We start from the raw sequence: 15,030 nt of genomic DNA on the forward strand, positions 1-15,030 counted from the left end.
GTTGTATGTTCAGTGGATTAGGACAAATATGTATCACTCCTGGGTGTTCATTGGAAGGACTGATGGTGATGCTGAAACTCCAGTACTTTGGCTACCTCATGCAAAGAGTTGACTCATTGGAAAAGACACTGATGCTGGGAGGGATTGGGGGCAGGAGGAGAAGGGGACGACAGGATGAGATGGCTGGATGGCATGACCGACTCGATGCACATGAGTTTGGGTGAATTCCAGGAGTTGGTGATGGACAGGGAGGCCTGGTGTGCTGCGTTTCATGGGGTCTCAAAGAGTTGGACTTGACTGAGCGACTGAACTGAACTGATAATGACGTGTGTCCATCATTATGGTATGATACAGATAGTTGTTTTTAAAAATTACATTTTGAAATGAAAATGTTGTGTACTTTTGAGATAGTGATTTTAAGTTTTGTTAAAATGAGTCTCTGGCCAATTATTTCTTTGGTAAGAAGGGGTTAATTTAAAAGTATATCAAGTAGCCAACAATTTTGAGCGTAAAAGTCTCAATTTATACTTGTATTCAAAACAGAAGATAACCACCCTATATGATTCTGCCACCTACTTTGTGAACTTGTCACTTTGTAGACTCAGTCCGTTTGTAGACTTACTCCACTTTTCTCGTGGTGCCACACCTATGCTGGACTTTTCCTGATCCTTTTTACTCCTGAGGCCGTGCTGTTTCAGTCTGGGGTACTGAAACACTCGGGTACCTGCCTTATACAGTGCTGCTTTGGGTACTCAAAAGAAGTTGAATATTTTCAAAGGTATTGAGGAAATTCTGGTTTGGTTTAAGAATCATGGCTTATTGAAACAACTTCAGAAGAGACTGACCAGAGTTGGTGTGGAACCTGAAAGAATATGTCCACTGAGTCATCGCTTTCCCAGACTTAACATATCCACGTCTCTTTCATTCAGGTGTTGATTATTTGGAGTGCTTTGCAAATGTCCAGATTCAAAATCGTTCATGTTTCACAGAATTATCGGTTTCTTCTTTTCAGAATCCATTTTGGCTTCTTGTAATTACTGTTTCCTTTTCTCCTTAGTATTCTTCTTCAGTCTTGTCTGTCAGTGACATAAATCTCTCCAGTCTCTCCTCCTGGAAGATAGGAGCCCTGTTTGTCTTCAGTTGCGGCCTTTGTCCCAGGTCCTTCACATTTCAGTATGCTCTAGACAGCACTTTGGCAACCTCATTTGCAGATCTTTCACCATCCAGGAGGATGTTTGTTTAGAATAATAAACTGTTATAACTCTGTCCATAGCTATTTAAATCTTAAAGGTCTGCTTCTCTTAAGATCATAAACATTCAGTTGTTGTTCAGTTATTCTTGTCTCTTTGCTTTGCAACCTTCTTGACATGTTTCTACCAGGATCCAGTACTTAATATAGGCTCTCTAGCACAGATGGCTTTTCTTCCACCTAGTTTAAAGCTTATTAATTTAGCTTGCTTTCAGTTGTCATTGGTCTGTAGCCTGAAATTCTTGAGACATGTCATGCTGCTGTCATTTTCCTTATAATCTGATTTCTGCTTTTCATCTCAGTGGTCCAAGTCAAAATGATCACAATGCCGTTTGAATTTTTAGCAAAACTTATAGAAATTTTGTAGGTTTAAGTAGTTAAACATCAGTTGTCAGGTAAGAGAAATTTCTGTTTCACCCATCCTAGTATTTTCTCTGAAGATTTTTTTTCTCTCACAGATTTCATCTTAATTCTGCCTACATATGACATGGTGGAGGTACATGTTGACAAAACTCCTAAAAGGCCATTTACACCTTTTCTTTACATGATTTTTGGTAGTATAAAATAATGTATAACAGATTTATTGATTTAGGCAAATATACTGAAATATACAGAAAATTAGAGACTTTTTTTTATGGTTGAACTTAACATGGCTTCACTGTTGGTAGATTGAGTATATTTAAGAACATTTCTGATATTAATTTGAGTTCTCATTTAGATGATTCTGAGAAAGTGGCTCCATGTCCACTAGCCTTTGGTTAGTGGGTCTGAATTACCAGACTTGTATGGATGAATTTAGACCTTGAGATTATATTGGTAACGAAACCACTATCTCATGTGTTTCATTTCAGTACCTGTCCTCTTGGTTCAGCAGTGATTCACTCATTTGTACATTTATTTGACAAATATTTATTGGACACCTCCTCTGTGCTTGGCCTTTTTCTGGATTCTGAGTTTGTTGCAGGGAATATGTCTCTTACTCCTCCTTGGTTTTACATTGTAGTCGCATATAGTGACAATAGATAAGAAATGAAAGTTCTGGGTCAGGTGACCCTCAGTACTCCTCAGCCCATGGTGGTACGAGGTGGGTACATGTGTGTGATCAAATGCCTGGGGAGGGCCTCTGCCCTCTGAGCAAGCACCAGAGTGACTGGCTCGGGGGACTGCCCACAGACAGAGGCCGAGGAGCACCGGGCTTTGGGGACAGTGGGGCTTGGCACAGGGAAGCCTGGCTGATGCAGAGCGAGTGGAGGGGCGGGCAGCAGGAGAAAGGAGAGGGAGGCCCCAGGACCGTGCCTGCAGGGTGTGGGGCCCATGGCCGTCATGCTAGGAAATCACTGGAGATCTTTATATGGAGAAGTGAAGTTATCTGGTCTGTGCTTTAGGTTTAGGTCAGGTTGATTATTCTGTCAGCTGTGTGAGGAACAGGTGGTGGGGTAGGGGCATAAATTGAAGCCAATGGCCACTTAACATGCTATAACAATGATGAAGGTGAGAAAGGGTGGTGGCTTGATGGCAGTGTCCATGGTACGAAGGGCCATATAATATTTCAAAATAAAGGAAGCCAGGGTATCCAATAGGTTGGATTTAGGGAATAAGAAAAGTCCAGGATGACCCCAAGGTGCTTGCCCTGTACAATTAGATAGGAGATCCTATTTCCAGAGAATAGGAGAAGACTTAAGAGAGAGAAGCAGACTCAGGGAGGGAAGATCACTTGAAACATCTGTGTGAGTGGACCTATACAGAAAGCAGCTGGGATGTAAGCTGGAAGTCAGGGCTGAAGGCATAAATTCGGGAGCTAGTCACATACTTGTGGAATTTAAAGCTCTGGCACTAGATGAGATCACCCAGGGTGTGAATCAGAAATGTAACACAGGAGGCCATGAGGGCACAACAAAATATGCAAACCTGACTGTTTATCTCAGTCTTCTCCCTGGAGAGGGACTCACCATCTGCAAGGGTTTATTTGTTTTTGCTGCTGGTTACCACCTCTCTGAGGAAAACTGCAATCCCGGGTCTAGGGAATTGTACAAGGTGATTTTTTGATATGACACTATTGCAGTTTGTTTCAAAAGCTAGGCATGAGGCAGGGTGAGAGGGCTGTTTGGCATTTGTGGGATAAAATTCATCAGGGACTTTTGGAAAGAAGCTGGTGGTCATGAGAACAGTGGTCATGGAATATGTATCTGTGAAAAGAAAGAAAAAACTACTTTTGCCTGCAGATCTTGCTCTTGTGAAGGAAAATGGAATCATTTCTGATATAGTAAAAAATGTATAGTGCCTATGTTATGAACTAAGATAATGTTAAAATGCCAGAAGTGTGCAGACATATTCTGTGATACAGTAACTCTCATTTATTCAAGGGATAGAGTTCATTTAGTTCAAATCTACATCAAAATAGTAATACCAAATCCTGTCATTAATGGGAAAAATCACTCTTCTACTACCGATTGTGTTCTCTGTAGAGTGGGAAGGTAAGTGGAATTGAACTCTGAGTGAATTCTCTTAGAAGCATTTGTTACCCATATTCCCCTGGAATTAGTAGAATGTCAGCTATGTTAAATAACTCTGCAATTCTTTAATTTATGAAAACTAATAAAAACACAGCATGATCAGAACAATATGCTATTTCATTGAGTTGCTAACTCTCGTGAGTTTCTCAAAAAGTTTGAATTTTCAAGTGTGATGTATATTGGTCTAACCACTTTTTCATGTGTTAGCAAAAGGTACATTGTATTGTTTATGTTCTATCTTACAGGCATGTAAAAATGTAAAATGTTGTGAAATAATTTGATAATACTAAGAAGTGATATCTATGTCAACTCATCTTCACTGCAGTCTGTTCTTAACATAGCAGCTAGTGACATAAGGAAATGGCAACCCACTCTAGTGTTCCTGTCTGGGAAATGCGGTGGACAGAGGAGCTGGTGGGCCACAGTCCACGGGGTCGCAAAGAGTCAGGCACGACTGAGCACACGTGTAAGCAGGCAGTGACATAAGGTGGAGAATGCTTTGTCTCTCCCTGTAACCTTATTCTGGCTTCCACCTTGGAGGAGGAGCCTAAGTCTTTGCTATAGGTGACAAGTTTCTGCATATGTAACACGGCCCCGATGTTTTGTGCCTCATTTTCCACCATACTCCTCTGGCTAACTCAGCTTTAACCATGTGGCCTCCATACTGTCCTATTGGCTGTATGGTCTCCTTGGACTTATTTTCTATATATATGAGGCTTGCTGCCTCATATCCTTTTGATATTTCTTCCTCAGTCAACTTTTGGAGGTCTTCTCTGAGCACCCTGTTTGAAATTGCATGTCCAGTTGCTCATATCACTTCTTTGTCTTTTCCCTACTTTATTTTTCTCCCAAGCTCTCATTACCTTCTCATTTACTATATGGTATTCTGTCCATTAACCTGTCTATTAGTTTATGATAAGAATGGTCATGGTCACAACACGAATCATTCTCTTAGACATATGTTAGTGAATTTCTAGTATCTTGAACAATATCTGGCATGTAATAAGCATAATAGGTATCTGATAGATGAATAAATAACTATCCCTATGATGCTTGATAGTTAATTTTAGATACTGAAAAACTACAACTATTTAGTCTTATCTTACTGAGGCTTGAATGCAGCATGTTCGTAGCACTGGAACACAAAATCTGGGTTAAAACAACTTCACCTTGGTATTTGAGATTCCTGCAAATATCCTTCATTGCATTTCTAGTCTAATTAGACAGACCTGGGTTTGAATTCTTAGTTTACCATTTACTAGCTTTGAAATATTGGGTAAGTTTATTAATACCCCTCGGTGTAATTCTCTTTATAAAATGTGCGTGAATTTAGGGCCTATCTCTCTAGATTGTAGCGATTAAAGGAGAGAGTGCATGTTTGGAGTCAATAGTGAATAGTGAGTGCTCAATTCTGTTAGCTGCTGTTGTCCTCATTATAAGTTTATTTTGAATGTTTTTCTTTTCATCTGTAATGATCCAGTTCAGGACCTACTTTCTTTCTTTAAAGCTGGTTTTTACTTTACATTTAGAATTTTCTCTCTCACCCTGTTATTTTCTAGCATGTTTTATGTTTGTACTTTTGCCTCATCACTGTCTTAAGAATACTCTCCTAGGGTATGCACAGCCACATAGTTTCAGGTCCAGCACGCACCCTTCATCTCTCGTCTGGTGTTCACTTGACCTGTGATCAGCATCTCACTCTATTGGCTGAGTCTGCTCTCTTGTTCTCTCCTCTCCTCTCTCTCCCTGGTACTGCCTTTCTGACGCCATCCTGGCTCTTTTCTACCTCTTCTTACACTTCAGTGAGCATTTTGCTCAGAGTCTTCCCTCTGCTCTCTTTTCGTACCTTCCTCTTTCTCAAGGGTTTTATTCACTCCACAATTGTTTTCTAATAACTCTTGACTATTTTTTTTAGAGCTCCCAGTCTTTTTGTACTTTAACTTTTAAACATACACAATTTAATGTCACAAAGTGGCAAAGGGCATCAGTTAGGAGTATAACATAAAGGCCAGTACTGACTCATGAGCCATCTCAGTTCTGATCAGCTGCCATGACTTCCAGGTCTCATGATAAGTTATGGTGGTAGAGTATTTATATTCTATTCATGGGAACAGTTTTCAAGGGAACAATTGAAATTACCGAGAAACTGATTAGAATGAACATCTCATATTAGTTGCATGTGTTGGAGCCAGAAATATGAGCTAAAAGCTTTCTACCTCTAGCTCTCTGACTAGGTATATCCAACTGAGGATCTTAGCCTTAGGAATCTCCTGAAATTAAAATCATCCAGTTGCATACAATAATAGCTTCATAGTTATTATAGAAAGTGTGCTAAGAACAAAAAATACTCCACAAATTCATTTTGACTGTCTCAGATATTATAAAGCAGCAAGTTAGCCTCTGCTGTAAATCGTGTCATGCAGTAGGAAAGCTGGAGGAGATTAAAACCTTACTCTACATTAGTTTAGTCTGATAATTTTTTTTTATATAGCATCTGAGACTTGTTAACACTTAGAAGATGAGAGTGTGGATAATAGGAACAAAGAGGGAGATTAATTTTGGAGTTTCAGGTCAATGACATATGTATTGTATCAAATTAGCAATTATAGGACACTCAGGTAAGTGCATGACAGTTATAGTACTTGAATTTGAAAGTGCAAGGTATAGTTGTTCACTCGTGTCTGACTCTTTGCAACCCATGGATTATAGCCCACCAGGCTTTTCTGTCCATGGAATTCTCCAGGCAAGAATACTGCAGTGGGTATCCCCTTCTCCAGGGGATCTTCCCAATCTACAGACAGAACGCAGGTCTCCCACATTGTAGGCAGATTCTTAACCATCTGAGCCACCAGGCAAGTGAGGTACAGTTCACAAGGTATATTTATATACATGTATCTGATGCATCTATCCTTCTGAGACAACAGTCCCTTAGGCTTATAAGAACTGAAACTCATTTAGAATATGTGATTTAACCAAGAAATCCCACACCTCACAAACAGAAGAGAAGGATTCAAACTCGAGATTTCTGACTCCACATTTCTATACCATATAGAGTTTCTACTTCTTTGGTTCTAGAAACAAGACTCTCGATCTATTGGCACAGTCTTGTATGTATACAAGAGGTAGGAAAAGGCAAATGAATGCAAAGGGAAAGTTTTTCAAGGTAGTCTTTAGCCTGCATTGCAATTTTGCTTGAACTAGTCCCGCCTCTGCTTTTCTTTGCAGAAACTAAAAGCTAACCATTTTTTTTCTTTAGAAACTCAGAGCCCATATGGGAGGGAAATAAATGCTCTTCTTCCTTAAGGAGCTGGCATGTCAACTGCCTCGTCCGGCTTATTACTCTCTGACTACTCGCTTCGCTTGAGAAGCCTTCCCCTCATTTTCTGTCCCCGGGTTGACAGGGAACTGGTGCTTTGAGGCCCAGAGTAAGAGCCTTTGGAAACTCCTTTAGATGCTCAGAATCTCAATTGCTTACATTTTACTCAACCTAGTTTGCACTGTGGCTCCTGGCACGGAGTGTTTGTGGGGAAGTTTCAGTCCTTTGGTTTTTTTTTTTCAGTCCTTATATTTTTATTTTGTTATTGTATGTTTCATTAGACATCCTTATCTTCCACACCAGGCTTGGCTTTTTTGAAAGAATAAATGCAACTGTTTTCTTTTCTCTAACATTGGGTCAAGTTTCCTGTCCTGCAACTCAGCTATTATCCATTATTAGTGCTATTTTTCATTCTTTACCAAGAATGCCAATTTTATATCCAAGGTGACATATTTATTTAAGGACTGATAGGGAACAAAGTAGCTTTTCTCCTCTTTAGTGAAAAGCTAACATTAACTTTATTACACCAGTATCACTAGTGCAAAATCATTTGACTTTTATTTTTGTCCAAATTCCCATCTGCTGCTGCTGCTGCTGCTAAGTCGCTTTAGTCATGTCCGACTCTGTGCGACCCCATAGACGGCAGCCCACCAGGCTCCGCCGTCCATGTGATTCTCCAGGCAAGAACACTGGAGTGGGTTGCCATTCCCTTCTCCAATGCATGAAAGTGAAAAGTGAAAGTGAAGTCGCTCAGTCGTGTCTGACTCTTTGCGACCCCATGGACTGCAGCCTACCAGGCTCCTCTGTCCATGGGATTTGCCAGGCAAGAGTACTGGAGTGGGGAGCCATTGCCTTCTCCATCTGCTAGAAAAATCTAATTCTCTGTGTGTATGTGTGTGTGTGTGTGTGGTATCACTTATTGACTTCCATTATTGATCACCATTGGCTGACATTAAAGTTATTATTCACTTTAGTCTAAATTTTAGTATGTTTGAGTTCTCATGGTTTGGAGTTTTATTTTGAAACTGACTGGACTAGTATTCTGTTGATGTTTTGGTCATTGGGGTCACATTGTGTGTTTCTTCCTGTAGAAAACTATGTGACAGCACTGAAATTTTATGCTGTGGGCAAGCAGTGTCTTCGGTCCTGTTTATCAATGTTTATTTTGTAAGTGCCTCCCCCGGAACTGCTAGCCACAAGGCAGCACCTCAGTCGTTCTGATCAGTTGAACGCCAGTGTACTCTGAAAGGATTTCAGGTTCTACTGGCTTTGTATTGTGACTTTCCATGACACTGTCTTTATTTATGGTTTTCTTAATTTCTGAGCCAGAATTTTTTGAGGCATTCTATATTTTGAATGTAATTAAGAGGAAGCTAGTTTGGTTAGCTTCACGACAGGCCTTTCCTTTATTGCTTAGTTGTCTGTTTGCTATTCAGTTCTGATTCTATTACTTTGCACATTTTTTTTTTTTTTGCCTAGTTTTGCTTTTCTTCTTCTTAGCCTTTAATTTCTTAGTGGATTTTTATAACCTCCTCTGGAACTGTCTGTATTCCTATCTACTGTTAATTTTAGTAATAACCTCTCTTGCCAGTTGAAGACTACTCCCTCAACCAACTTTAACCACCCCAAAATTCAGGTTCTACCTATTTTTTCCTAATCATGGGTCTTAACTATAGCCTAATCCTTAATTAGTTATGCCCCTTGTCTAAACCCTGCCTTCAGCCTTCGCTGTGTCTTGGTGCACCTTAGTGAGAGCCATGCAGTTCTCCCGTGCTGCCGGAAAGCACATCAGACTCGGCCTCTGGCATCTGCAGACAAAGCAATAGACATACTTTATTACTGAAGGGCGGAGGAATCACCTGAAAAAGGTATCACAGCGGTTTAATTTGAATGCTCCCAAAACACACCCACCAAGTCAATGGCTTGAGCTGAAACATGATCCCAAATACTGAATGAATTTCTGAAATGCCATTGATTTATTTTTAGAAGCCCTTGAATGAATTTTATTTGTCCTAATGTAGAAACAGAATAGAAACTGCGAACAATCAATACTAAGAAACACAGCAAGGTGTCATTTTTAATGGGTTTCTGTTTGGAATAAATGCAGAAACACCTTTGCCATTAATATTCTGGCATTAGAAAAAGAGCAAATATTTATAAAATGGCATAGGAAAAATAGATAAAGAAATCAGCCATTTAAGAGTATTTTAGGGAGAGTTATTATTTTAAAATATGACTTAGCAAATGTTATAGGAAAAGGTCCTCTATATTACTCTTTTAAAAAACCAAAATCTGCCCAGATTTTTAAAGAAAAATTGTACATGATTTACTTCTCACCTGTCTGTTCTGGCATGTGTCTAATGGTAGGGGAATCACCTGGATCTGTGAGGCTGTGCACATGCTCGGTTGTGTTCTGCACGCGCTGTGCCCAGGTCAGCACTGCTGTCACTGGAGCGATGGACACCAGTCTCGGCCAGCATGGCACAGAGCTCTGCTTCAGATTTCCTCAAGGCTGATCTTTGATCATTTTCAGAGGCCACTTGTACTTTTCATAACCAGTTGGAGCCTAGATTTGATCAACTCCAGTGACTTTTTCATCTTTTATGTGGCCACCATCTTCCTGCCTTAGGTGTGGGATGCCCCCAAGCACAAGCAGCCGTCAAGATAGCCAGGGAGTGAGAAACTTCTTTTATTACTTCTGAATAAACTAATCTACAGCACAGTTTCTCCTGTGTCACTTTCTCTTACCCCCACCACCCTGACCCTGCCTCCCTGAAGTGCACCCCAAACTTTAGTGTCTGTCAGTGAGGTCAGCTTCTGGAGGAAGCGAAGAAAGGGTCAGCTGGCTACCATTACGTCCAAGAGTCTGAGTTCTGTTTTTTGGTATCCAGCTCCAATTTGCCTTTTTACTCTATGACTGACCTTTACCTGGACCACTGATTAATCTTGAATATGTAATAAGTTAACCAATTGTGAATCTATAGGATTTAGGTAAAGTGGCTCTTGAATGTTAGCATCTTGATTATGATATTTTAAAGACTTCTCAGAATCCCTCTTTTGTTAAGTGAAATTCTGAAAGTCAGGCATACCTAAGATTGCCATACCTAAGGTGCTTTATGCACTGGTCATAGCAACCCTCTTCCAACAAAACAAGAGAAGACTCTACACATGGACATCACCAGATGGTCAGTACTGAAATCAGATTGATTAAATTCTTTGCAGCCAAAGATGGAGAAGCTCTATACAGTCAGCAAAAACAAGGCTGGGAGCTGACTGTGGTTCAGATCATGAACTCCTTATTGCCAAATTCAGACTTAAATTGAGAAAGTAGGGAAAAGCACTAGACCATTCAGGTATGACCTAAATCAAATCCCTTATGATTTACAGTGGAAGTGACAAAGAGATTCAAATGATTAAATCTGATAGCGTGCCTGAAGAACTATGGATGGAAGTTCGTGACATTGTACAGAAGGCAGTAATCAAGGCCATCCCCAAGGAGAAGAAAGGCAAAAAGGCAAAAAAGAAAAAGAAAGAAAGTGAAGTCACTCAGTCATGTCTGACTCTTTGCGACCCCATGGACTGTAGCCTGGCTGGCTCCTCCATCCATTCACAGGATTTTCCAGGCAAGAGTACTGGAGTGGGTTGCCAATTCCTTCTCCAGGGGATCTTCCTGCCCAGAAATCTAACCTGGGTCTCCCGCATTGTAGTCAGATGCTTTTACCATTTGAGCTACCAGGGAAGTCCAAGAAGGCAAAATGGTTGTCAAATGAGGCCTTAGAAATAGCTGTAAATAGAAGAGAAGTGAAAGGCAAAGAAGAAAAGGAAAGATATACCTATTTGAATGCAGAGTTCCAAAGAACAGCAAGGAGACATAAGAAAGCCTTCCTCAGTGATCAATACAAAGAAATAGAGGAAAACAATAGAAGGGGAAAGACTAGAGATCTCTTCAAGAAAATTGGAGATACCAAGGGAGCATTTCATGCAAAGATGGGCACAATCAAGGGCAGAGATGGTATGGACCTAACAGAAGCAGAAGATATTAAGAAGAGGTAGTAAGAATACACAGAAGAACTGCACAAAAAAGATCTTCACAATCTAGATAATCACGATGGTGTGATCACTTGCCTAGAGCCAGACATCCTGAAATGTGAAGTCAAGTGGGCCTTAGGAAGCATCACTTCAAGCAAAGTTAGTGGAGGTGATGGAATTCCAGTTGAGCTATTTCAAATCCTGAACGATGATGCTGTGAAAATGCTGCACTCAATCTGCCAGCAAATTTGGAAAATTCAGCAGTGGCCACTGGACTGGAAAAGGTCAGTTTTCATTCCAATCCCAAAGAAAGGCAATGCCAAAGAATACTGAAAGTACCACACAATTGTACTCATCTCACACACTAGTAAAATAATGCTCAAAATACTCCAGCCAGTTTTCCATACCACGTGAACTGTGAGTTCCAGTGTTCCAGCTGGATTTAGAAAAGCACACCAGGCCTCCCTGTCCATCACCAACTCCCGGAGTTTACTCAAACTCACATCCATTGAGTCAGTGATGCCATCCAGCCATCTCATCCTCGGTCATCCCCTTCTCCTCCTGACCCCAATCCCTCCCAGCATCAGAGTCTTTTCCATTGAGTCAACTCTTCGCATGAGGTGGCCAGAGTATTGCAGTTTCAGCTTTAGCATTGGTCCTTCCAAAGAACACCCAGGACTGATCTCCTTTAGAATGGACTGGTTGGATCTCCTTGCAGTCCAAGGGACTCTTGCAAGAGTCTTCTCCAACACCACAGTTCAAAAGCATCAATTCTTCGGCACTCAGCTTTCTTCACTGTCCAACTCTCACATCCATACATGACCCCTGGAAAAACCATAGCCTTGACTAGATGGACCTTTGTTGGCAAAGTAATGTCTCTGCTTTTCGATATGCTATCTAGGTTGGTCATAACTTTTCTTCTAAGGAGTAAGCGTCTTTTAATTTCATGGCTGCAGTCACCATCTGTAGTGATTTTGGAGCCCAAAAAAATAAAGTCTGACACTGTTTCCACTGTTTCCCCACACTGTTTCCACTGTTTCCCCATCAATTTGCCATGAAGGGATAGGACCAGATGCCATGATCTTCATTTTCTGAATGTTGAGCTTTAAGCCAACTTTTTCACTCTCCTCTTTCACTTTCATCAAGAGGCTTTTTAGTTCCTCTTCGCTTTCTAACATAGGGGCAGTGTCCTCTGCATATCTGAGGTTATGATTCCAGCTTGTGCTTCTTCCAGCCCAGCGTTTCTCATGATGTACACTGGAGAGTGATTAAGTTGGCTTAAGTCTCAACATTCAGAAAACTAAGATCATGGCATCTGGCCCCATCCCTTCATATCAAATAGATGGGGAAACAGTTCAGTTCAGTTCAGTCTCTAAGTCGTCTCCGACTCTTTGTGACCCCATTAATTGCAGCATGCCAGGCCTCCCTGTCCATCACCATCTCCCGGAGTTCACTCAAACTCACGTCCATCAAGTCAGTGATGACATCCAGCCATCTCATCCTCTGTCTTCCCCTTTTCCTCCTGCCCCCAGTCTCTCCTAGCATCAGAATCTTTTCCAGTGAGTCAGCTCTTCGCATGAGGTGGCCAAAGTACTGGAGTTTCAGCTTTAGCATCATTCCTTCCAAAGAACACCCAGGGCTGATCTTGTTTAGAATGGACTGGTTGGATCTCCTCGAAGTCTAAGGGACTCTCTAGAGTCTTCTCCAACACCAAAGTTCAAAAGTATCAATTATTCGGCGCTCAGCTTTCTTTACAGTCCAACTCTCACATCCGTTCATGACCCATGACCCTGGAAAAACCATAGCCTTGACTAGACGGACCTTTGTTGGCAAAGTAATGTCTCTGCTTTTGAATATGCTATCTAGGTTGGTCATAACTTTCCTTCCAAGGAGTAAGTGTCTTTAATTTTTTTCTTGAGTAGCAAGTTTTTTTATTTTATTTTTTTACTTTACAATATTGTATTGGTCTTTTAATTTCATGGCTGCAGTGGCAGACTTTAATTTTTGGGGCTCCAAAATTACTGCAGATGGTGACTGTGGCCATGAAATTAAAAGACGCTTGCTTCTTAGAAGAAAAGTTATGACCAACCTAGATAGCATATTAGAAAGCAGAGGCATTACTTCAGCAACAGAGGTCCATCTGGTCAAGGCTATGTTTTTCCAGTGGTCATGGGTCATGAATGGATGTGACATTTGGACTATAAAGAAAGCTGAGCGCCAAAGAATTGATGCTTTTGAACTGTGGTATTGGAGAAGAGTCTTGAGAGTCCCTTGGACTGCAAGGGGATCCAGCCAGTCCATCCTAAAGGAGATCAGTCCAGGGTCTTCATTGGAAGGACTCATGCTGAAGCTGAAACTCCATAATTTGGCCACCTGATGCAAAGAACTGACTCATTTGAAAAGACCGTGATGCTGGGAAAGATTGCGGGCAGGCAGAGAATGGGATGGCAAAGAATGAGGTGGTTGAATGGCATCACCAACTCAATGGATATGAGTTTGAGTAAACTCTGGGAGTTGGTGATGGACAGGGAGGCCTGGCGTGCTGCACTCCATGGGGTCGCAAAGAGTCGGACACGACGGAGCAACTGAACTGAACTTTGAATGAATAACAATAGCAAGACAAAAAGAAATAGGAATAAATTGTGGGTATTCATTTTACAATAATGTGCTTGAGATATAAGAAACTCTAAAGGGTGATAATGGTGGGTCAGCCTGTCACAACTGTATATATTTTGTATTTTCCATTTGTTGATAACCTGTTGTATTTCAGGTCCTATAGCTCACATGTGGAACATTGTGTCCTTTTGCACATAGCAGCTGGAGATCTTTTAGTATACAAATAATTGTGATTATGTCACTTCTAAGCTTAGAATACACTAATGGTCTGAAATTTACCTTGTTATATTAATAAAGCCATTTTTTGTCCTTTTCCTTTTAACCTATTGTTGTTATAGGCAGCGTATTTGTTGAATATTGCATTTTTGTTTCAAGTCTAGTGTAGTGATTTTGCCTTTTTAAGTAGAGTGGTCATTTTCTTTTAATGTGGTTGTTAATCTAGTGGGATTTGAATCTCACATCTTGTTATTTATTTTCTATTTTCCTCATCTATTCTTTGGTATTATTTTACTATTGGGTGGAGTATTTTAATGACTTTATCTTTCTCTTGCTTGGTTTGTCACTATGTTTTATTTGTCGTTGCATTAGGGTTTACAGGATACATTTTTTTTTTTTTTTACAGGATACATTTTTAAGTTCCTTCAAATGATATGATGTCACTCTACGTGTGGTATAGAAGCCTCACTATAATATGCTCCCGTTGGGGCTTTGTGTATTTGTTATCACACGTCTTACCTTGGGTTATGTTTAAAACTCTTACCATGTTGTGATTTTTACTTTCAACAAAGCGATTTTCTTTTTTATCTACACACTCCAGCATTCTTCACTCTGTTGTGTAAATCTTGACTTCCATCTGGAATCAGCTTTCTTCCACATGAAAAACTGCCATAACATTTCTTCCAGCGCTAATGAATTCTTTCAGTTTTTCTATATATGTAGAAGTCTTTTCTACCTCATTTTGAAGTATTTCCATCGGTATGGAATTCCAAGGTGATCATTTTTCCTTTCATAGTTTTAAACATGTTACTACACTGTCTTCTTTTTTGAATTATTGGGGCAGGAAATTTGCCATAACTCATAACTTTGTTTCTCTGTACATGTTTCTCTTTTTCTCTGGTTGTTTTGACGATTTCTCCTTCGCTTGATTAATTTGATTGTAATGTAGTTTGGGTGTATAGTTTTCTTCATGTTTTGTCCTTGGGTTTCACTGAATTGAATCTGTGGATACTGGGTTTGTAGTTCCCTCTAAAGTTGAAAGTTTTATGGCCATTGTGTTTGTCAGATATCTTTCTGCATCTCCTCTCCTC

The 15,030-nt window shown here is 40.4% G+C and overlaps 1 protein-coding gene and 1 pseudogene across 7 annotated transcripts in view; one reads left to right on the top strand and one right to left on the bottom strand.

Moving 5' to 3' along the window:
* Positions 1–15,030, top strand: part of DIAPH3 (diaphanous related formin 3) — a 562,435-nt gene that overhangs the window by 284,012 nt on the left and 263,393 nt on the right. The window lies entirely within an intron of this gene.
* LOC133258143 (large ribosomal subunit protein eL30-like) lies at positions 7,883–9,694 on the bottom strand (annotated as a pseudogene).

The sequence above is a fragment of the Bos javanicus genome, chromosome 12 (assembly GCF_032452875.1).
Source record: "Bos javanicus breed banteng chromosome 12, ARS-OSU_banteng_1.0, whole genome shotgun sequence".
NCBI classification, from domain to species: domain Eukaryota; kingdom Metazoa; phylum Chordata; class Mammalia; order Artiodactyla; family Bovidae; genus Bos; species Bos javanicus.